Genomic DNA, 23,239 nt, shown 5'->3' on the forward strand with positions numbered 1-23,239 from the left:
AGTAATCAAAATCCTTTAAGAACAGTAAAAAAAAAAAAAAAAAAAAAAAAAAAAAAATCCTTCATTCCTTCTTCTTTCTTTCGTTTTATTTATTAGACAGAGACAGAATGAGAGAGAATAAGCAGCGGGAGCAGCAGAGGGAGAGAGAGCCTCCCCAGTGGCTCAGTGGGTTAAGGATCTAACTCAAATCTCAGTTCAGGTCTTGATCTCATGATTTTTGAGTTCAAGCCCCGCATTGGGCTCCATGCTGGGTGCAGAACTTACATCAAAAAAAAAAAAAAAAAAAAAAGTTATATAAAAAAGTGAGGAGGGACAAAACTCCAGGCGAATACCCAAATACTACATGATAAAGTCAGGACTAGAACCTAGACCTCTTGACTCCCAGTCAAATGTACTAATACCAGGTTGACTTCCTAATGGGAAAGCAATGGAAAATTTTAAATCCCCACCTCTTAGACATTACTTTCCCTTCAAATATTACTTAAAAGCACCACAATTACTTAAATGTACCTCAAAAGCCATTTTTTCTACCTGACGAAATTGCTAAATTAATTGTTTGACACTTCATCTCTAGTAATATAACTCTATTCTAGGAAAAAGTATTTTTAGAAAACCAATAGTTTGGGGCGCCTGGGTGTCTCAGATGGTTAAGTGTCTGCCTTCCACTCAAGTCATGGTCCCAGGGTCCTGGGATCTGGCCCTGCATCAGGCTCCCTGCTCAGCGGGAAGCCTGCTTCTCCCTCTCCCTCTCCTGCTGCTTGTGTTCCCTCTCTGTGTCTCTCTGTCATATAAATAAATAAACTCTTAAAAAAAAAAAAAAAAAGAAAAGAAAACCAACAGTTTGTATGTTTCATGAGGGCAGGGATTTGTTTCTTTCACTGCTGAAACCCCAAACTGCAAGAGATATACAGTAGACATTCCATATAGATTGCCTGATGAATGAATGAATGAATGACCCATTCTCCAGGGGTACAAAGGGAAAAAAGAAAAGGAATTAAAATTATTTATATTTACTCATAATTTATTTGGGCTTGTCAAGATAGATTGTATTAGTACAATGTATTACTTCACCTATTTCGTAATTTTGATTTTTATTTTGCCCTCAATTTTAAAAGAGCAGGCAAGATGTGGAAAACAGTATGGCAGTTCCACAAAAAAATTAAAAATAGAATTACTATATGATCTAGCAATTCTATTTCTGTGTATATATGCAAAAGAATTGAAAACAGGGTCTGGAAGAGACATTTATACATTAGTGCATAACAGCATTGCTTACAACAGCTAATATATGGAAGCATCCCAAGCATGTATCAGTAGATGAGTCAATAATGGAATCCATACACACAATAAAATACTACTCAGTCTCAAAAAGGAAGGAAATTCTAGGGTGTCTAGGTGGGCTCAGTGAGTTGGCCAAGTGACTTGCTTTCAGCTCAGGTTGTGATCTCACGGTCATTTGAACCCTGCTTTGGACTCCACACTAGGCCTGGAGCCTACTTAAAAAAAAAGAGAGGGGGGCGCCTGGGTGGCTCAGTGGTTAAAGCCTCTGCCTTCGGCTCAGGTCATGGTCCCAGAGTCCTGGGATAGAGTCCCGCATAGGGATCTCTGCTCAGCAGGGAACCTGCCTCCTCCTCCTCTCTCTCTCTCTCTGCCTGCCTCTCTGTCTACTTGTGATGTCTGTCAAATAAATTAAAAAAAAAAAAAAAAAAAAAGTCAGACACTGGGGCACCTGGGTGCCTCAGTCATTTAAAAAAAAAAAAAGAGAGAGAGAGAGAGAGAGAGAGCAAGCAAGCAAGCAGACAAGGCCAGCTCCACAGTTTTGAATGTAATACTCCACACCAGAAATTTCAATCCAAGGAGTGGATAATTATGCACACAGCTTCCAACAAACATGCATACCACAATGGTAATAGCCCCTGAATAATAAAAATAATTTCTAAAAAAAAAAAAAAGTCATCCATAATTTTACCAAATGATGATAATGATAATAAAAACAACAGTGATGGGGCGCCCAGGTCGCTCAGTGGGTTAAGGCCTCTGCCTTCGGCTCAGGTCATGATCCCGGGGTCTTGGGATGGAGCACCACACCGGGCTCTCTGCTCAGCAAGGAGCCTGCTTCCACCTCTCTCTCTCTCTGTCCGCCTCTCTGACTACTTGTGATCTCTGCCTGTCAAATAAATAAATAAAATCTTTTTAAAAAATAATAAAAAAATTAAAAAGTGACACGTTCCTCAAAAAGCTAAACAGAATTACAGTGATTCAGCAATTCCACTCCTAGATATATAGCCAAAATGACTGAAAACAGGGATTTAAACACCAATACTCCCAAGCACCAAAACATGGAAACTCTACTAGCATCCATGGATAGATGAATGGATAAACAAAATGTGGTATAAACATACAATGACATATTAAGCTATTAATAATAACAAAAGAGAATGAAGTTCAGATTCATCCTACAGAATGATCACAGGTAAAATATAGGTTATCAGGGCTAGTGGGAGGGAGTAAAGGAGAGTTACTGCTAATGGTTAATTTTGTTTTAGGTGATACAGAAGTTTTGGGATACAGGTGATGACTACAAAACACTGTGAATGTATTTAATGCTACTGAAATGTAAACTTAAAAATGGTTAAAATGGTAAGCTTCATATGTGTATTTCATCATAATAAGAAAAATAGTAATAGCAACTAAAGCTTATTTAGTGCTTTACTGTATGCCAGGCACAGTGTCTTTTATTTTTTTTTTTTTAAGATTTTATTTATTTATTTGACAGAGAGAGATCACAAGTAGACAGAGAGGCAGGCAGAGAGAGAGAGGGAAGCAGGCTTCTTGCTGAGCAGAGAGCCCGACGCGGGACTCGATCCCAGGACCCTGAGATCATGACCTGAGCCGAAGTCAGCGGCTTAACCCACTGAGCCACCCAGGCGCCCGGCACAGTGTCTTTTAAATAATACCTAAGAATTAACTCAGTTAAAACCCTGTTAGATGGGTACCATCCCCACTTCAGAGATGAGAAAATAAAGCAAGACAGTGTGCATAACTAACATACAACTAGTAACTGGTAAGCTAGAATTTGAATCTAATCAGTCTTACTCCTGGTATTCTTAACATATGCTACTTCTATAACTTTATTAATAAATGATTAATATCAGCAAAGAAAAGCTCAATTCATTGATTCATGAAAAGAAGTAAAAATTTTTTTAGAAGTCAAACTACCATTAAAAATTGGATGAATAAAGAAAACAAATATATTTTCTTTTTTTTTTTTTTAAGATTTTTATTTTATTTTTATTTGACAGAGATCACAAGTAGGCAGAGAGGCAGGCAGAGAGAGAGGAGGAAGCAGGCTCCCCGCTGAGCAGAAAGCCCGATGTGGGGCTTGAACCCAGGACCTGGGATCATGACCTGAGCCGAAGGCAGCGGCTTAACCCACTGAGCCACCCAGGCGCCCCAAGAAAACAAATATATTTTCAAAAAAATATGCTCAGCATAGAGCCCATAAAGTTCACAGCTTACAAAATTAAGAAAAAGGTACCAAATTAAAGTTTTAAGAACTGTGAAGTATGATAATCAAGGCTACAATTCAGGAAAATATACTGCAGTACTACACTGTCTCTTTTTTATCTAATAAACTTTTGATGAAAAAAATATATTCAAGAAAGTAAAGTTCACAAAGAACATGAAGTATAAATGTTGTGTAACCAGCAAGAAACATATGCTAGTATCCAGATGACCCCTTTCCCCTGATCACTGTACCATTTTTTAAGTAAGAGATATATTAAGAGAAACACAAATCAAGAGGATAAGCTTGAAAATAGTACTAGATAGTACCAGTATAAAAAATGATACTGAAATAATTACTAGCCTAACAGTAATCAAAATCCTTTAAGAACAGTAAAAAAAAAAAAAAAAAAAAAATCCTTCATTCCTTCTTCTTTCTTTCGTTTTATTTATTAGACAGAGACAGAATGAGAGAGAATAAGCAGCGGGAGCAGCAGAGGGAGAGAGAGCCTCCCCAGCTCCCCAGTTTTATATTAAGAGATCAACTACTTTCCTTGCCAGTTAATATGAGAGAAATCTCCCATCCAAATTCTGGAACGACTTAAGCCACTCATGGAACATACGTCTAGTATTGTGATTGACAGTGATTAAAAAAGAAAGGAAAAAAAAAACTAATGTTCAAAAGAAAATCTGGTACCTTTAATATCCTTGCTGGTCCCTCTGACGAAATAAACTATTCCATCCTAAAAAAAATAATCCCATTCCATCAATTGTTCAGATTTGTATCCACTATATTTCACTTCAACATTGAAGTTGGAAAGAAGAGGTAATGAGGGATACAACATACCACTACTTCCATGTAGAACATTTTGTACCACTCTGGTTTCCAGTGAAGGAAAAGCATGAACTTGATATCAGAAATCTCATTAACCATGTACCAACTTCAAAGGCATACCTCAGTACAGAATGACAGACCACACTAGAATAGTTTCCGTATACAACTTTCGAGTCACTGTGAAATTGGCTACTTTCACCTTAGAGGAAGCCAACCAAAACCCTGGAACCTATTTTGTAGCCCAACCTCTACCACTGAATAATCTAATTACAGAACTAGAAAGTGATGGGCAGCAGCTCTTTCTCCCCACAGGTCCTGTCTACATGCTTTAATAAAACCACCATTTTGCAACAACAACAACAAAAAAAAACTAGAAAGTGATGCCACTAGGTTTCCATGATTACACCCTACTCACCATGTCCAACTAATATAAAAGAGACATTGCACCACTGGCCCTCAGAATGTGAAAATTTAATATCGTAATCGTTAACAACCTCAAAGGTTCACAGCAGATAGGAAGTTAACTTGTAAAGAGTTAACAATCTCTACACTTCATATGTGGTTGTGAGAACTGAATAGGCTAATAGAGGCAAAACACCAAGATTTAATTTAAACCATGCCCTGTGCAGCTGGTGATAGACTAGGATCACTAGTGAGAAAGCCTAGCCAAATAAACACATGCAGTAGTGGTAGTCATACTTGAAGATTCTGAAGTTTCTGATCACAACAAACACTAATAAGAAGCATTAAAAAGCCACTTTAATATTATTTCATCCTTAATTTCTGCATTTCCCTTTGCCATTTTTTATTTGGAAGACAGGGTACCCACAGTATTTAAAAAAAAAAAAATTAGCTAAGTATAAACTTAACTTCTAAAATAAATGGCTGAGGCCCTAGCTCATAATTGTATGATGAACTGGAAAAGTACAGAAATATAATTAAATAACCAATACCTAAACTTCTTTCATTAAGCAAGATGAAGAATCAAACCAAATACAAGATTTCAAAATATATGATGGCTTCAATTCTTTATATTACCAAGTGAAAATCATTCAATACATTCTTAAAGGTCTCCAAGGATGGGGATCTTCTACAAGTGTTTCTTTAAATGTTTAATAGTCCTTAAGGTCTAGAAATCAATTGTTATTTACAGTGAATGTCAAAAGACATCATCCATTTTTGTTCTCCACAATGGTAACAGCCAACACTCTGCTGCAAATCCTTACTATTAATTCAACTTTGACTTATCCAGGTTAAATAATTCTTATTCAGGGACACCTGGATGACTCATCCAGTTGATCTTGCAGTTTTAAGTTTGAGCTCCCGACTGGGTGTACAGACTGCTTAAAAATAAAATCTTTAAAAAAAAAAAAAAACTAATTCTTATTCATTAAACTTTTCCATAAAGGATCCATTTTCTAATTTGTGATCATTTCCTGGAGACTTTACTAGAGTCTGCACAAATTTTTCATATCCTATCTTGCGTAAGAAGCTCAAAATTAGATACAATACTAATAAAGTATTTACATGATTACAATTATTACCATGTGATAGATAACATATGCCCATAAAACATGATTATTTAAGCATCAAAGAGCATTCCTGTAATAAAGTTTCTGCTAAATTTCCTAACTGTTGTTTGTATAATTTTATTAACTATAATGAATCAGTTTTTTGTTTTAAATGACAATTAGTTACATGATTTGTATTCTGTTACCTACTGAAGTTTCTCATTTTACAAAAGAGGAAATCAAGAAAAGTAAAGATTCTCCCCAAGAATTCTATGACAATTCACAGCTTAAAAAGAATTTTCACTTCTCTCACCTTGTAATCTTTTCAAAAACTCTTAGATGGAACTTTGAACCAAAGTCATAAAAGTTTAAAGGGCATTTTGGTATATCGAGAAGTACCCTGGTACGGGATATACAAAGTAAGTGAATACAAATACAGATTCCACTGTCTTGTAAATTCCTCAACTATTGTAACTTTCCCAGACTAAAATCTCTCATGTTACAAGAGGAAAAATACCATTTACCTCAGTACTATGGAGATGACTGGGTAAGGTACATAAAAAACTTAAATCTTTAGAATACACTCAAATAATAACTGCACCCAGGCAAATATAAAAACAAGACTCAAATCTAGGCCTTACTTGTAGATACAACTATTATTCTGCTTCCCTTCCACCAAAAAATTTCTCAACGAGGAATCTATGGTTGCCATCTCCATTCGCCAACCTCACATTCTCATTCCATCCCTCACCTGATAGCTCTCTACAACCTATCTTCTATTCCCACTGAGGCCACACTTACCAAGGTCATCCTTGAAATCTTTCTCACCAAATGTAGCAGATCTAAGTCAGTGATTGCCAAATATTTATCTCTCACTTAACTCCATAACCTATAATTACTATAATCTAACAACAAGTATAAAATTTCTACACGGATGTCTAACTGGCACCTCAAACTTAACAAAACAGAACTCATGATTTCCCACAAAACCTCTCTAGATTTATCCATTTCAGTAAACTGAACTATCAGCTTTCTACTTGCTTAAGTCCTAAGATTTCTCTGACTGGTCGTAATTCAATCAACAAGTCCTACTAATTCAGTCTTCAAAATAGGGCCCAGGGGCGCCTATGCAGCTCAGTCATTAAGTGTCTGCCTTCGTCTCAGGTCATGATCCCAGGGTCCTAGGATGGAGCCCCACATCATGCTCTCTGCTCAGCGGGAACCCTGCTCCTCCCTCTCCCACTCCCTATGCTTGTGTTCCCTCTCTCGCTGTGTCTCTGTCAAATAAATAAATAAAATCTTTAAAAAAGAGAGAAAAACAGGTCCCAAATCCACCCATTTCTCTCCTCTACTACTTTCTGGTTCAAGCTAGAAAATAAAATCTTTCTCACCTGTCCTAAATACAATAGCCTATAAAGGTCTCCTTGGTTCCATCTTCATTACCCAACTACCCCCACTCCTTATCCTCAGAATCCAGAATCCACTCCTCACACAGCAATCACAGTGATCTTTATGGAAAGGTATTCCCTTGCTTTGAGCTTTCCAATAACTTTCTTTTTTTTTTTTTTTAAAGATTTTATTTATTTGACAGAGATCACAAACAGGCAGAGAGGCAGGTGGCGGAGAGCGGGAGGGGGCAGGCTCCCAGCTGAGCAGAAAGCCCGATGCAAGGCTCAATCCCAGGACCCTAAGATCACGACCTGAGCTGAAAGCAGAGGCTTTAACCCAATGAGCCACCCAGGCGCCCCCCAATAACTTTCTTTTATAACTAGGAAACCCTTACTCTGGCTTACAAAACCTTAAATGACTTACCCCCACCTCTGACCTCATCTGATACCACTCTCCCCCTTGCACGCTACATTCTAGCCACACTGCCTGCTCCTCCAAACACTCCAAAATCTCAAACGGCTTTATGTCACCTGGTTTCCCAGCCCAGAATGCACATCCCTCTGATAATCACCCACTACAAGCTCCCTCTTCACAGGCTGATCTCAACTTCATGGTCACCTACTCAAAGAATCCTTTTCTGTCCACAAAATCTAAAGCACCTCCTAACTCAACTCATTCCTTATCACATGACCTTTTAATCTTCTACAGCAGTTGTCCATGATTTTTTGTTTGTTTGTTTACTAGTGACTTTTTCCCACTGGAATGAAAGCTTCTGAAAGAGACATTGCCTTCTTTACTCCTATATTCCCAGCACCTAAGATAGCAACTGGCACACAGTATAAATGAATGGGGAATTACTGCTCACACTTCATAAGTTCAGAAGCAGAAATTAATTTCCCTGACCTCCCCAGGCTCCTGACACTAACTCCTTTATTCTTCTCACTTATTAATGTTTTTATTAGAGTACCTGTCACAATTTATTGCATTTATCTGTTTACATGCCTGTCCTTCCCCTCCTGAACAATGAAACTTCTTAGGGTCAGGAAGCCTTTAGAATCCATTTTTGAATCACAACACCAAGCATGGTTTGGATCCAAAGTGGGAGCTCAAAAACCTTTGTTGAATATGGAGGAGAACAGCTAACATGCACTAGAGTACTTACTACATGCAAAGAACATGTCCCATGAATTATCTCTTTAATCTTTACAATAATCCTGGGAGACAGGTAAAATTATTTCCTAAATTTTGGAAATGACAAAACACTCAGGGAAGTTATAAATAACTTGCCTAAGTTAACTATATTTGTAAGTGGCAAACTAATCTACCTAATGAACTAACACCCAAGCCAATGCTCTTATCCACAACCCTGTTTCCATGAACGATAAGCTGTACTCAAATAAATGCACAATACTACTTAAATATCAAAACCAGGAGTTTCAATACCAATAATACATCATACTTTACAACAATGTTGAAAATATCATGAAACAGTCAAAAACTAGGGAAGAACATAGAGCCTTGCTACATACTAGAAGCAATAAAGCAACTGATCAAAACTGGAATTCTTCCCTAAACACTCAGAACATTTCTGAGTAGAAAAATGTCAATAAAACAAAACTGGTAACTGAAAAAGGAAGCGATAAAATGGGAAAAGTTCCCAACATATGTTACTGATACAGCCCTTAAGAAAACTGTACAGTTGATAACTGAGAAGAGGCAATACCTCAATTTTTAAAACAGGCATTCTCAAGCCTTCACGTTCATAACATAGTAACTGCTATAAGCACATGTCGAATCAGTTTGTTTTTTAAAAATTACTGGGGATATACAAACACAGGCGACACTTTGTATCATTTACACTACTTTTTTTTTTTTTAACCCTAGCATGTAGGCCAACTTTTAAGTAAAATCACATGGAACCTGTTCTAACTGCCACATCCCACCCGCCAATTTTCTTGAGGAAAAAAAAGACAAATATCATCCCCTGAAGGAGAGTTGTGGGAAAAGCCAGTGGAGCTGACCACACAACTGGTCTCTTGTTATGCCTAATACAAATCTTCTTATGAAGATTTCCAAAGTGATAAACAGATGCCAACTGTTATGTACTGAGCTGCTACATTAGGCCTTTCCACTAGTTATCAAGTCCACTTTGGCCACTGAAAAATCCTTCAATAAAGTTTGTAAAAATTCACAGAACTGCACATCTTAAAAAGGGTGAATTTTACTGAATATAAACTATACTCAATAAATCTGACTTTGTAAAAAGCTGACAAATACCATAAACATGACCAAAAAAATATTTTTACTCCTCAGTAAAAATCATCTGAATTTATTTTGTCAAATCCCTGAAATATAAAGTCAAGTTCTAAGGATTGGAAAAAAAAAAAAAAAAGAGTTGGAGGGAAGACTCTGGACTTGTATGTATTATATATACTGTATTTTTATAAAAGATTTATTTATTGTATTTTTATAAAAGATATACGTATGTATGGGGAGGAAAGGGGACAAAAGCAGAGGCAGAGAGAGGAGAAGCAGATCGTCCTGCTGAGCAGGGAGCCCGATCCGGGGCTCGATCCCAGGACCCTAAGAGATCATGACCTAAGCAGAAGGCAGATGCTTAACTGACTGAGCCACCCAGGCACACTATATACACTGTCTTGTTATATAAAGTTAAGCTAGAGAAAAGCTTTTTAAGAATATCACAACAGAAAATACACTTAAAGTACTATACCATAAAAAAATCCAACCATAACAATACCTGCACAGTTCCAGGGTCAGCTGTATTCTGAAGTTTCAAGCATCAAGAGGTCAATCGAGGGGCACCTGGGTGGCTCAGTTCATTAAGTGTCTGCCTTCGGCTCTGGTCATGATCCCAGCATCCTGGGATGGAGCCTGCTTCTCCCTCTCCCACTCCCCCTGCCTGCTTGGATCCCCTCTCTCGCTGTCTCTGTCAAATAAACAAATAAAATCTTTAAAAAAAGAAAAAATTGGGGAGACTCTTAATGACCTTGAGGTAGATTTCTTAAGACACAAAAGACACAAATGAATAAGGAAAATAGTGATACATTTAATAATCACTCTATTCAACAAAACCATGTAAAAAGTTAACTGATAAACCACATAAACTAGAAGAAAATATTTGCAATTCACTTAACAGACATAACCAAAATACATAATTTCCTAAAATCAAATTAAAAAGACAAAACAAGGGTGCCTAGGTGGCTCAGGTGGTTAGGCATCTGACTCTTGATCTGGGCTCTGGTCACAATCTCAGGGTTGTGAGATCCAGCCAATGTGGGACTCTATCTGCACTGGGTGTGGAGCCTGCTTGGGATTCTCTCTCTCTCTCTCTCTCTCTCTATGCCGGCTCTCCCCCGCCCACAGACTCCCACAACTTCACCCTTGCCCTGCTGGCAGTGCAAACATGCACACTCTCTCATGAACACTCTCTACCTCTCTCTCTTTTTAAAAAATAAAAAAAAAAAAAAGACAAAGCAATAGAGCAACAGGCATTGCGGCGGGGTGTGAGGGGGGCCCTGTAGCAGACACTCAATTCAAGAAATGGAAACCCAGGGGCGCCTGGGTGGCTCAGTGGGTTGGGCCGCTGCCTTCGGCTCGGGTCATGATCTCAGAGTCCTGGGATCGAGCCCCGCATCGGGCTCTCTGCTCAGCGGGGAGCCTGCTTCCTCCTCTCTCTCTGCCTGCCTCTCTGCCTGCTTGTGATCTCTCTGTCAAATAAATAAATAAAATCTAAAAAAAAAAAAAAAAAAAGAAATGGAAACCTGAACAGTCACTCAACATTTGAAAAAATGCTCAATTTCATAATTACTCATGAAAAATCTTAATTAAAAATTAAGATGATGTGATATCTTGTCTATAAAAATCTCATCTGATTTGTAAACATGTAAAAAAATCTGACAATGCCATGGATCACAGGATTTGGAAACACCAAATTCTCATATTCTCACACTAAAACAAAGTGACACAATTTTGGAGAGTAATTTGGCACTATCTGATAGAGTTAAAAGTTCCTGCAATATTTATAACCTCCAACCCATTAACTTCACTTCTGGGTAATTTTCACTACAGAATTTCATTTCAAGTTTAGTAATCACAGGGGGCCTGGTGGACTCAGTCAGAATAGCATGTGACTCTAGATTCTTGGGGTTGTGAGTTCAAGCCCCACATTTGGTGCAGAGATTACATAAAAATAAACTTACAAAAAACAAAACTTAGTAAAAAACATACATAAATATACACAAAAAGAAACAAAAATTTCACAAAGCATTTTATCCATACTGCCTACAATACAAACTGACACTTTCTATCCTATTTTAATCCCTAAACTGATTTCACAACCCATTCATTAATGGCTTCCAACATGCAGTTTAAAAAACTTGCCAAAGATCTTAAATATGTGCACAAGGATTCCTCATCAGAAATACTCAATGTAGCATTGTTTTTAAAAGAGAAAAAAACAGGGTGCCTGGGTGGCTCAGTGGGTTAAGCCTCTGCCTTCAGTTCAGGTCATGATCTCAGGGTCCGGCGATCGAGTCCCGCATCGGGCTCTCTGCTTGGCAAGGAGCCTGCTTCCTCCTCTCTGCCTGCCTCTCTGCCTACTTGTGATCTCTCTCTGTCAAATAAATAAATAAAATCTTAAAAAAATAAAAAAGAAAGAAAAAAATAGGGAACAACCTAAATACCTATCAACATGGTAATAAACTAAAAATGGCTGTATTCATTTAACAGAATACTGTAACTATACCCTAGATAAAAGTGATGACTATAATTAGGTTGAGCCATATGAAACTGTCATTTTTGTAGGTCAAAAATGGTAATATATCAGGAATTTCACATGAATCAAAAATACATGTTTCAAGAAAAACAAGTTACAGAATAGGCAGAATATTGTTTACACCAAGTTTGAAAACATACAAAACAGGGGCGCCTGGGTGGCTCAGTGGGTTAAGCCGCTGCCTTCGGCTCAGGTCGTGATCTCAGGGTCCTGGGATCGAGTCCTGCATCGGGCTCTCTGCTCAGCAGGAAGCCTGCTTCCCTCTCTCTCTCTCTCTCTGCCTGCCTCTCCGTCTACTTGTGATCTCTCTCTGTCAAATAAATAAATAAAATCTTTAAAAGAAAAAAAAAAAAAGAAAACATACAAAACAATATTATGATATGCTTCTGAATGTATTTCTATTACCTAAATCAAGCATTAGGAATGATCAACACCAAATTCACAATAATCATTAGTTCTGGAAACAAGTGAAATATAATCCAAGAAGGTGCTTAAGTATATGTGCAATTTTTTTCTGAAATGGAAAATATGAGAAAATGTTAAGATTTGATACAGCCGTGTGGTGGATATATGAATGTTAATTATATTGGTCTCTGTAGTCTCCTGAATGTTTGAGATATTTTAAGGAAAAAATCTATTACCCAAATAAAATGCACATATGCAACCTAAATTCAAATCAAACCCCATGCAAAATTTCTTTCACTGGCCTGAAATGTAAATGCTTAGTCTTCACCATAGGGCCTCTAGCAAAAAAAAACAAACTAGCAAACAAACAAAAAGAACAGCTTTTATGTACTTCCCAACTTAAAGAGTTCCTTAAAATCTGTCAAGATTTACCCCTGCAAAATTGGGTCTTGTTCCTCCTCCCAGTTTAACGCTATGTATTTTACCATATTTCCATCTTTACCTTTGCTGCCAAGAAAACTCAAATCCAAATTTTATTCTTAGTCATTGAATTATGCTTCTTTCTTTTCCTCCTTTCCTCCTTATATTTTATTACACTTCTGGATGACATAGGATATAAATTCCAAGCAAATAAAAAGTAACCTGCCTGTTCCACCATGCTGAAGAGTTTTCACCACACCACTTTCTTCCATGACCAAAGGAAGGAGTGTAATAGATACAATTATGTATAATATGCTCACTAAACTAAGATTCCAGGGCATACAGGATTTAAGTGAACAGGCTGCCAGTGAAAAATAATTAGCTAATAGACTAACAAAAGAAATGCATACGAAAGGCCTAGACAGCCAAAATTTAACAAGGTAAGTTTGTCTCTTTAAGACCATATGCTTTACATGCTTTGTTTTCTAGTACATGGATACCGCAGAAAATATATAAATCTATTAAGAATATGTAATACTGGGGTGCCTGGGTGGTTCAGTCAGCGTCTGCCTTCAGCTCAGGTCATAATCTCAGGGTCCTGGGATTGAGCCCCACATCAGGGGTTCCTGCTCAGTGAGGAGTCTATTTCCCCTCTCCCTCTACCCCCCCCCCATGCTTGTGCTCTGTCTCTCAAATATTTTTTTTAAAAAGATAAAATTTGTTTAAAAAATATGTAATACTATAAATCAGCTATTAAAAAATTCTATTTTTCTGTACTCCTCCATTAAAAAACTACAAGTGTCCTTTCCAACAGGTATTTTCCCCATGCCTGAAGATATTCTGACGGTTTCTAGAATTTAGCTTCACTTTTCCTTCTCTCTGTACACTTATAATGTCTAATTAAGCCAGGCTATAAAATCATTTAGACAGCATACATCCCCTCTAACACATGGTATACTGCAATACAGAAAAACCAAAATCATGGGTTACATGAAACAAATCCCCTATTTAATCCATTCCTTAACTTCCAAAACTGAGTATCAAATGTTACATATTAAATAGGTTAATTATTCCTAGCAAACAGGTCCTAGGATAGTCATCAGCCTTATTTATCTCATTTTAGAATTAAAAGATGAAATAGAGAACATATTCCAAGATGACAATTTTATGCTGCAATTTTTCAAGTTTATATTTCACTAAGACTTTGAAAAGGTTATTTTTAACAAAATTAAAGCACTTCACTCAACACAAGAGCACAATCCAATTTAGGTTTTAAAAAGACCATTACTTCCCACTTGCTATAAGCCAGGATTGCCATTCGATATAAGAAAACTACATTCTCCTTACCCTCAAGAAATATATAGTCTACTGGCCCACCCCTCAGACTCTTTTAACAGGAGTGGCAAAATCATACTGCTTTCAAGGGCTGGACAGGGAGTCTAAATAGGTGAGCAAATCTTAAGAGTACTAGGAAGAACAACCTCAGAATGTAGGCTCTATTTAAAATAATTTTAAATCAACTTCAAAGAATGACATCACAACAAAACACATACCCAAGTGAGAGAGACATAATACACTGTAAGGAACATTTGACAAGATAAAGACTTTTTTAAAAAGTTGGCAATGGCATGGAGAAACTAGACTTCATCCACATTTGTGGTGAGTGTTTACACTGCTGTGACCTTTCTGGATGGCATTCTGGTAACACATATCAAAATGAAACCCATGTTGCATTGTATGTTAACTAAAATTTAAATAAAAATGTAAGAAACTAAAATAAAAACCATGTACTTCCTTCAACCCAGTAACTAGACTCTTAGAAAGTTATCCTATAGTCATTAGCATCAGCAATTGTACATATGTGTATGTACATAATACAATAAATTTAAAGAATCTAAATATCTAGTAATAGGAACACTATTAAATTATGACTCACCCATGTAATAAAATACTAAAGAACTACTTAAAAGAACAGAGTAGATGCAAATGTACTGATGTGGGAAGCTACTATGAATATTAATTTTTAAAGCAAGCTACTATGAGCCAAGATGGCGCCACCTGCCGAGCTCCAAGGCTATTTCTAGTCACACCCAGAAGCATTATTCTGAGCCACAGCTGAGAAGGGTTGGCTGGTTTCGGGTGTAGGTTTTCTGAGAGCTGCTTATCGCCAGCCAGTCTGCACCCATTATGTCCAGCAGAAACAAACACTAGCTGCCCAGCAACCTGCAGCAGTTACAGAATTAATAAAGGGACCCTCTGCCTATGCTGAGAGTTTCTACAGCATTAGAATATCCACTACAAATCCAAGCGGAGATTCTCAAAAAGCAACTAAATAAAGCTAGCCAAGAGCTGGCAAAGCTGGAGATGTTTATGGAACTGATTGGTCACTACTACCAAAAACATCTAAACAACTTTCCTCAAGAGCTGAAAGATCTGCTTTCCTACAATTACACTGTCTTGAATGTAGATCTTCCAATAACATTTTGCAAAGTTTTGATCTCTGGGAGGAGAATCTCATCAATCCATCAAGTTTGTTACTGCTCTTCTTTGAAGTTCTACATTGCCTTACAAACTTTAAAGACTTAATACACTCATTTTGTGACCTATTAGAATAAAAGTGCAAAATACAAGAATAAAATGATAAAGTATTACAGAATTTCATGTGCATGTTAAGAGACAGCAATGCAACCACAGCCAAGATATCTTTTAAACTGATGACTGAACTCTTCAGAAGAAAGATCTGAAATTATGCCAAGACTGTCAATGTTGTCCCAATTCATACTTCTCTGAGGTCACCAAATGATTAGCTGCTGCCCTGACCTTCTTCCTAGGAAAAGATACACAAGAGAAACAGGACAGCAACTAAGAATGTTAGTGTAGTATGCCACAGAGAAAAGAAGCTCCAAACACTAGTAAAGGTTGAAAGGTCATGAACGTGCTTAGAAACAAAAGGGAAGAAAAAATAAGAGGTGTTTTACTTCTCAGTTACCCATCTGATTCATGATTCTCCAAGATTTTGCAGGAAAACTACTACTGCAGCTGAAGAGCTCTAAAGAGATGTCTAAAGTGAATATGATGCTCTAGAAACTTATCTCTAGATTGGTGGGAATTCATGAGCTTTTTCTAACTTCTATTCCTTTGTGCAAAGGTTTCTACAGCAGCACCAAAGAGAATTAGTAAAATCCTTCTGTTTGGTGCACCAACACACAAACATCTCATCACCTGTATAGTCCCAGAGATCATTTAGTCACTTATGATTGTGGACACGCATTTCGTCATGGACAAGAACTCTGGGGAAACCATGACAGTAGGAATCAATGAAAGAGAGAACAGCTGAATGACTTAACTTCCTCAAGGCCTGGCCCAGCATAAAATACACAACATTAAGAAAGTGACAATGTGGGGCGCCTCGGTGGCTCAGTGGGTTAAAGGCTCTGCCTTCGGCTCGGGTCACGGTCCCAGGGTCCTGGGATAGAGCCCCACATCGGGCTCTCTGCTCAGCGGGGAGCCTGCTTCTTCTTCTCTCTCTCTGCCTGCCTCTCTGCCTGCTTATGATCTCTGTCAAATAAATAAATAAAATCTTTAAAAAAAAAAAAAAGTGACAATGTCTGCTGGAACTTTGACTCAGTTCTTCCCAGCACTAAATCCCTCAGATGAAGAAATCCCAGGGTTAAGATTAGATAAAATTGAGAGTACAAGAATATGGGGAATTAGATGCTTAAGTTTACATTCTAAGAACAGAAATGCGGAAATGGAGAAAGAGGAAGAGAATGCTAAGAACAAAAAAGATGGGTGGGGAAGAAACTGTTTCAGTGAGGAGGATGTTAATGGTAACTAAGTTGGTGTGCATCACTTTTCCAATGAAGAACAGCAAGAAAATCTCCAAGAAGCTGAAGAGCGTCAAGAAGCCGAAATGTGGGGCTCCTGGGTGGGTCAGTTGGTTAAGCAACTGCCTTTGGCTCTGGTCATGATCCCAAGGTGCTGGGATTGAGCCCCGCATCGGGCTCCCTGCTCTATTGGGAGCCTGCTTCTCCCTCTCCCTCTGCTGTTCTGCCTGCTTGTGCTCTCTCACTCTGTCAAATAAATAAATAAAATCTTTAAAAAATAAAAATAAAAAAGAAGCCAAAATGGCCAGTCAAAAAATAAGAATTCTTCCTTCCAAGAAAAGCAACTGACGTACAACATAAACTTTTGAAAAAGAAAAAAAAGAATCAAATAATTTCCTAGCAACTTTTCCATTCCAAAAAAACTGTTAAATTTGTTATTAATCTGAAAATTAGTGAATTAATATTTTTTGCACTACAAAGTCCAGAAGCACTATATTTTAAAAACCACCCAAAAAAAGCACACCGCAGAACAATGATTGGTTGAATCCCTTTTTAAAAAACAACTCTGCAACATAAAAAGGACACCTATTATAAAATACAAATTTTAATTAATGACTATGTAACAACACTGGTTCATCAACTGTAACAAATACACATTAATGCATGCTATTTTAATAACAGAAAATAGAAAGCAGGTGATATAGAAACTCTATATTATCTGCACAAAATTTCTGTAAACCTAAAACTGATCTAAAAAATCAAGTCTATTATTTTTTTAAAACCGGCATGTACAGACAAATTTGTGAATAAACATTTGTATAAGCAGACAAAGAGCTGGAAATCTCTATATCAAGCTGCAGTGAATTTCTACAGAGAGTGAAACTGGAAAGAAAGGTGTTAAAGACGAATTTTTACATCATAAACCTCTGGACTGTCTCAACTTTCCTATACTGAGCAATGCTCTAATGAGAGGCTCTATAGCATATTGGGAGCCTGGGTCCTGAAGGATGCATGGATTCAAATTCCAACTGTACCATTAACTAGCTGATGAACTTGCGGAGTTAATTTCTCTGTGCCTCAGTTTCCTTATCTTTAAATATGGATACCAGTATGTGTATCCACAGAGCTGCTGCAAGTAATAACTTAATACATGTAAAGTACTGAAAAACTACCTAGCACACAGTAAGTGCTCAATAAATGGAGTTCTCCACCACCACCACAAAGTGTCTATTATTCCTCGTTTTTTTTTTTAAGTCTTAACTGGTGAGACAAATCACAAAAATTCGGCTCATCAATCTTCTTTCTAGTAAGCTCTTCTATGCAGAAATACAAATGTATCCAAGAGCTAAATAACAATAATCTGAGGGGTTTTTTTTTTTAAAAGAAAATTACTAACAGGGGTGCCCAGCTGGCTCAGTCCCTGCAACTCATGATCTCAGGGTCATGAGTTTGAGACCCACAATGGGTGTAGAAATTACCTTAAAAAAATAAAATCTTTAAAAAAAAATTACAAATCACCACTTAACAGTATGAGCCCAGTTATAATCGCTAACGATTTCTGTAATAATCACAAAAACAAACCCCTCTGAATGGTGTGATTCTGGACAATTTTTACTTTCTTCTTTATACTTTTTTGGCTCATTTTAATTTTCTACATTACATATGCATGACTGTTAATAAAATAAAGTAGATGTCAGCAAGCTTTTTCTAGCAGGGGCCAGAGAATAAATATTTCAGGCTTGTAGGCCATACTCTGTCCTACTACTCAATTCTACCCTTGCACTACAAAAGCAACCACAAACAACATCAAAATGAATACAGACAGCTATATCCCAATTAAAAACTTAACTTACAAAACCAGACAGCTGGCAAAACTTGCCCCACAAGCTATAATGTTTGCCAGCCCCCAAATAAAGAATAGAATAGAATTATTTTCATTTTGGAACACAAGATGTGATTTATACTGAAGAAAGTGCATCAGCTAAATTGATACTACTGGTGGAAAAAGATTCATCATTTATTCTTACTAGTCTAGGGATAAAAAAACACAAACTCTCTTTTAGGTTCTGGAAATTCTCTTCTCATCTGTAGTGTTCAGGTAAGAGAAAATCTGCTATTAAGTACATAGATATATACTTACCTATATTAAATATAGATATGAACATATACTGGTGCATATACAGTTACAAATAGAAGATAAAAGAAATGTCTCATATTTAAATCAATCTGAAATTTTTTCAAAGTTCCTAATAATTAACCACCAAGCAGTTGCCACCTTCTGCGTGAAGTCCCAACTACTGATGAAATTATTTTAGTTACAAACTGTCAGTCAGCAAATGAAAATCTTCATTTCTATGAAGTGAAAAACTAGGAGTAAAAAATCTATCAAATTCTAACAGAATGAGAGTGAGAGCATGATAACAGTAGACAATGGGTGGCCTTTGTCAAGAGAATGCTTCAAACTTCAGAAATGACAGCTGAAGATCTCCCCTCCAAAAGTAAAGCTTTGGATTGAAGGGAATTGTTTTTAACACCTCACTGACAAGTTTTGTAATCAAATGATTTTAAGTATTACAAAAGATTTCTTCAAGTTCGTTTTAAACAGTTTCTTGGGGTATACTGGTGCATATACAGTTACAAATAGAAGATAAAAGAAATGTCTCATATTTAAATCAATCTGAAATTTTTTCAAAGTTCCTAATAATTAACCACCAAGCAGTTGCCACCTTCTGCGTGAAGTCCCAACTACTGATGAAATTATTTTAGTTACAAACTGTCAGTCAGCAAATGAAAATCTTCATTTCTATGAAGTGAAAAACTAGGAGTAAAAAATCTATCAAATTCTAACAGAATGAGAGTGAGAGCATAACAGTAGACAATGGGTGGCCTTTGTCAAGAGAATGCTTCAAACTTCAGAAATGACAGCTGAAGATCTCCCCTCCAAAAGTAAAGCTTTGGATTGAAGGGAATTGTTTTTAACACCTCACTGACAAGTTTTGTAATCAAATGATTTTAAGTATTACAAAAGATTTCTTCAAGTTCGTTTTAAACAGTTTCTTGGGGGTGGGGAGACTGTTTTTGGAAGAGCTCTAATGGGATTAACAGAAGGCTGAGAAATACAGAATCTAAAAATAAAATATTAAAAGGCCATCCTACTAAAAAAAAAAAAAAAAAAAAAAATGCCAAGAACCTGCACTGAAGTCACCATACCCAGCAAAATTCCGGTCGGACATTTGAATCTTTCTACCAAAAGTAACAGTTGGGCTGTCTGGTGAAGTTGTCAAATTCCAGAGACAAACGTATTTATACTTACTGTCAAAATCCAGAAGGAGAAAAGAAGTTACCTATTAGTTTCCAATCCGAACTCTCTCACAGACCCCCTAGCATCGATTTAAACCCTGTTACCATCAGTTTTAAAAGAAGCAAACAGTGAAAGACAAAAAGCCAAACAGGGTTTGGGAAACAAGGGCCCAAGGTACTATCCCAAGTAGGTTGCCTGAAGCGCCACCAAAGAAAAGGTAAGGAAAATCTTCGTACCCCAGGGACTATAAAAGTAGTACCAAGCAGAACCCATTCGAAGCCTGCCACCAAAGAAATTCCTAGAACTAATAAAAGGGACGGAAATGAAGAAAGGGAGGGTACAGACTCTCGGGGGCAGTAAGAAAAGGCAACTGCACGCGAAGGAAGAAGAGGTGAGAGAGGACTCCGGACCCCGTGCTGGGAGGGGCGAGACGGGAAGGGGGCGCCAAGCGCTACAGACAGCGGTTGAAAGGAGGGCGGATCCAGGCCCCTCACGGTCGGCCCCTGGGGCCACTGAACGGCAAACTGTGCCCCGCGGCGGGTCAGGTAAGGAGGCCAAGTTGAAAGCTGGGATGAGCGCGCGCTCCCTGGCCCGCGCCGGGGACACTCTCCGCCTCAGACCCCTCACCTCCTCCTCGACCCCGGGCTCTCTCCCTTCGCCCGGGAAACGGCGCTAACACTCCAGAGACCCTCACCCAGAGCTTGTCGCCGCCTCGTTGCAGGTCTCGGACTCCTCGGGAACCACAACTGAGGGGAGGGGGAGGAAGGGGGAGCGGAGGAGGGAGGGGACCCGGTGGACCCGCGCCGCTGCCGCCGCCGCGATACCGCGCCTGAGATCCGGCTCGCGCCGCCGCGACAGCCGCCGCCGCGTCTTCCCGCCCCCACGACTGCACGTTGCCGTGACGCACATCGCACGAGGCGGTTGGAACCAATAAGAGCACAGTTCGTGCTCAGGCGCACTGGCCCAAACCGGAAACAGCTCTTCTGACCGCTCTAGAACGTGGATGCATCCTGGGAGTTGTGGTTCGACCGGGAACTCAACGAAAACAGTGCTGAGCATCAAGGGACCGAGAGAAAGAGCGCTCCTTGGGCACGCACAAAAATACTCTCCGTTTTGTTGGGTTTTTGTTTCCTCCCACCGAAAGCGGAAGCAGTTTAGATTAGACAAGGCAGGGGCCCGCCCCAGCTCGGGGACGCTTTTTCCGGTCTCTATGGATACGGGCTACACACCTTGGGCGGAAGCCAAAATTTAGGGATTTAGGCTGGATCGTGCTTGGATCGTGTTTCTGCCAACGCCAATGTATTGCTAGGCGTCGTCTCTGAAAGCTTCCGAAATAAATCCGAAAGCATTAGCCAAGTCTTGTGCGAAACAATAGCTTCTGCCTTTTATTACCTTGTTAAGGTATTATGATTTATGCTCTACTCCTCAAAAACAAATGTGAACCCACTCACTCTTAGAATACATATAATTCAGAATGGTTTGTAAAATGTTCTTAGTGTAATAGCAGATCAGAAACTAATTCAGCATTAAATACTGTGTCCATTTCCCAGAGTGAGTGATTTTCTGCAGGTGAGGCTTCAACTGAGCTCTAACTCCTTAGAAATCAAAGAATGGTTTGGTTACATACTTTTTCTATAAGAAAAGAAAGTACGAGCCCTCCAGCCCCCATCCGAAAGTTCGGTTTTTCACTAACCGAAAAAATTACAAAGAGGGTTTTCGCTTTTCCAAAATGGTAATTTTTTCTTTACCTTTAGCCTGAGCTTGAGAAAGTCTTCTTAAGAAAGCGCTGTGTTTTCGGATAGCCGGGTGAAACCTGGATAGAAATTGATTGACATATAAAAATGTTTTCCTCACGTTCAGCTCTAGGATGAATTTATCACACTCTGAAGAGGTTATTGTCTTAGCTGTAAAAACTCTTGTTAATGATTAGAGAACATCCATAAGCTTTCAAGAATGCTTAAGCCCATAACTTGTTTGTCCTTCCCTTGATCCACAACAACAAGAAAAAACAGAGAATTCTAGAAAAAGCTGCACAAATCTCATATCAAAAGGCCTAGAGTCTGATGTATAGGGAAACACCCCTCTCCTCCCCCCAAAATAGGGAACTCTTCAATCCTGGAAATGTAAATTCTAGAAGTGATTAAAGTTACTAAAATCACAAAATGCATGAATAAGATGGTCTTAATACTAGTATTTTCAGGGCGCCTGGGTGGCTCAGTGGGTTAAGCGGCTGCCTTCGGCTCAGGTCATGATCTCAGAGTCCTGGGATCGAGTCCCGCATCGGGCTTTCTGCTCAGCAGGGAGCCTGCTTCCTCCTGTCTCTCTGCCTGCCTCTCTGCCTGCTTGTGATCTCTCTCTGTCAAATAAATAAATAAAATCTTTAAAAAAAAAAAAAAATACTAGTATTTTCGCCCACCCAGTTAAGCTTGCAAGAGATAAAATTAATACAAATTAAATTATAGAAATTAAATTTAAAGGATAAAATTCCCTTCAAGGAGTAATTTATGTTGAAAATATGAATTACCTTTTTTTAAGCTTGCATAATTTGTAAAGATACAGCAATAATGACTTCAGTTTTTCCAGACATAAAGACATAAGGCTTTTGAGATTGAAATCAAGGAAGACATTCATACACTTCCACAGCACGTCAGAAATAAAACACTTCTGGATAGCAAACTTGACCCAGTGTACCAGCTTACATAGGGAAAAAGATAAGAAGAACGAGAGCCTCAGGCTTAATAAAAGGACTGCTAAAGGTGACAGAGCTATACAAGAAAGATAATTAAAGAAGACATTATTCCAAGATCTCAAATCTTTTCTCAAATGTCTTTCTCTCTTAATGATTTGCTTTGACAAGGTGCTATACTCTAAGAAAATTCCTCTGGAACAGTCCATTGTGTGCTAAAACATGTGAGAAAGAGTCTTCTGATCTCCCCACCAAGATTTTACCTCTCATTCTCTGTCACCTTGATCCCATTCCCAGATCACTATTGCCAATTCCTGATGCTTTCAAAGATAAAATAAACCACAGTATTTTCTCAGAATGCTCACATCTTCTCAGCTGATGAAGATGTTGCCACCATACTTCCCATACATACCCGATATCTATGCTGGCTTCACCCATGTCACTCACCTAAATGTCACCATTAAGTGTTCCAAAGCAGATTTCTCAGACCTCTCTCCCAGGCTGTACTTCAGTTACTAAACCTTATATATATATATTATCTTAGGACTAGCTGTCCAAAAACCAAG

The 23,239-nt window shown here is 38.2% G+C and overlaps 1 protein-coding gene and 1 pseudogene across 7 annotated transcripts in view; one reads left to right on the forward strand and one right to left on the reverse strand.

Annotated features, from left to right (window-relative positions):
- Positions 1-21,757, reverse strand: part of ADIPOR2 (adiponectin receptor 2) — a 104,615-nt gene extending 82,858 nt beyond the window's left edge. The window contains exon 1 of one of the 7 annotated variants that reach the window (XM_047740446.1): positions 21,736-21,757. The gene's annotated coding sequence lies outside the window, so the exon portion shown is untranslated. Of the gene's footprint in view, positions 1-9,997; positions 10,021-20,223; positions 20,247-20,614; positions 20,855-21,735 lie in introns of those variants that run through there. The other 6 variants (XM_047740442.1, XM_047740441.1, XM_047740445.1 and 3 more) reach the window with 6 other exon arrangements.
- On the forward strand, positions 15,047-15,725 carry LOC125106412 (protein SDA1 homolog; annotated as a pseudogene).
- Positions 21,758-23,239: the final 1,482 nt, after the last annotated feature.

The sequence above is a fragment of the Lutra lutra genome, chromosome 8, assembly GCF_902655055.1.
Source record: "Lutra lutra chromosome 8, mLutLut1.2, whole genome shotgun sequence".
Classification (NCBI taxonomy): Eukaryota; Metazoa; Chordata; class Mammalia; order Carnivora; family Mustelidae; genus Lutra; species Lutra lutra.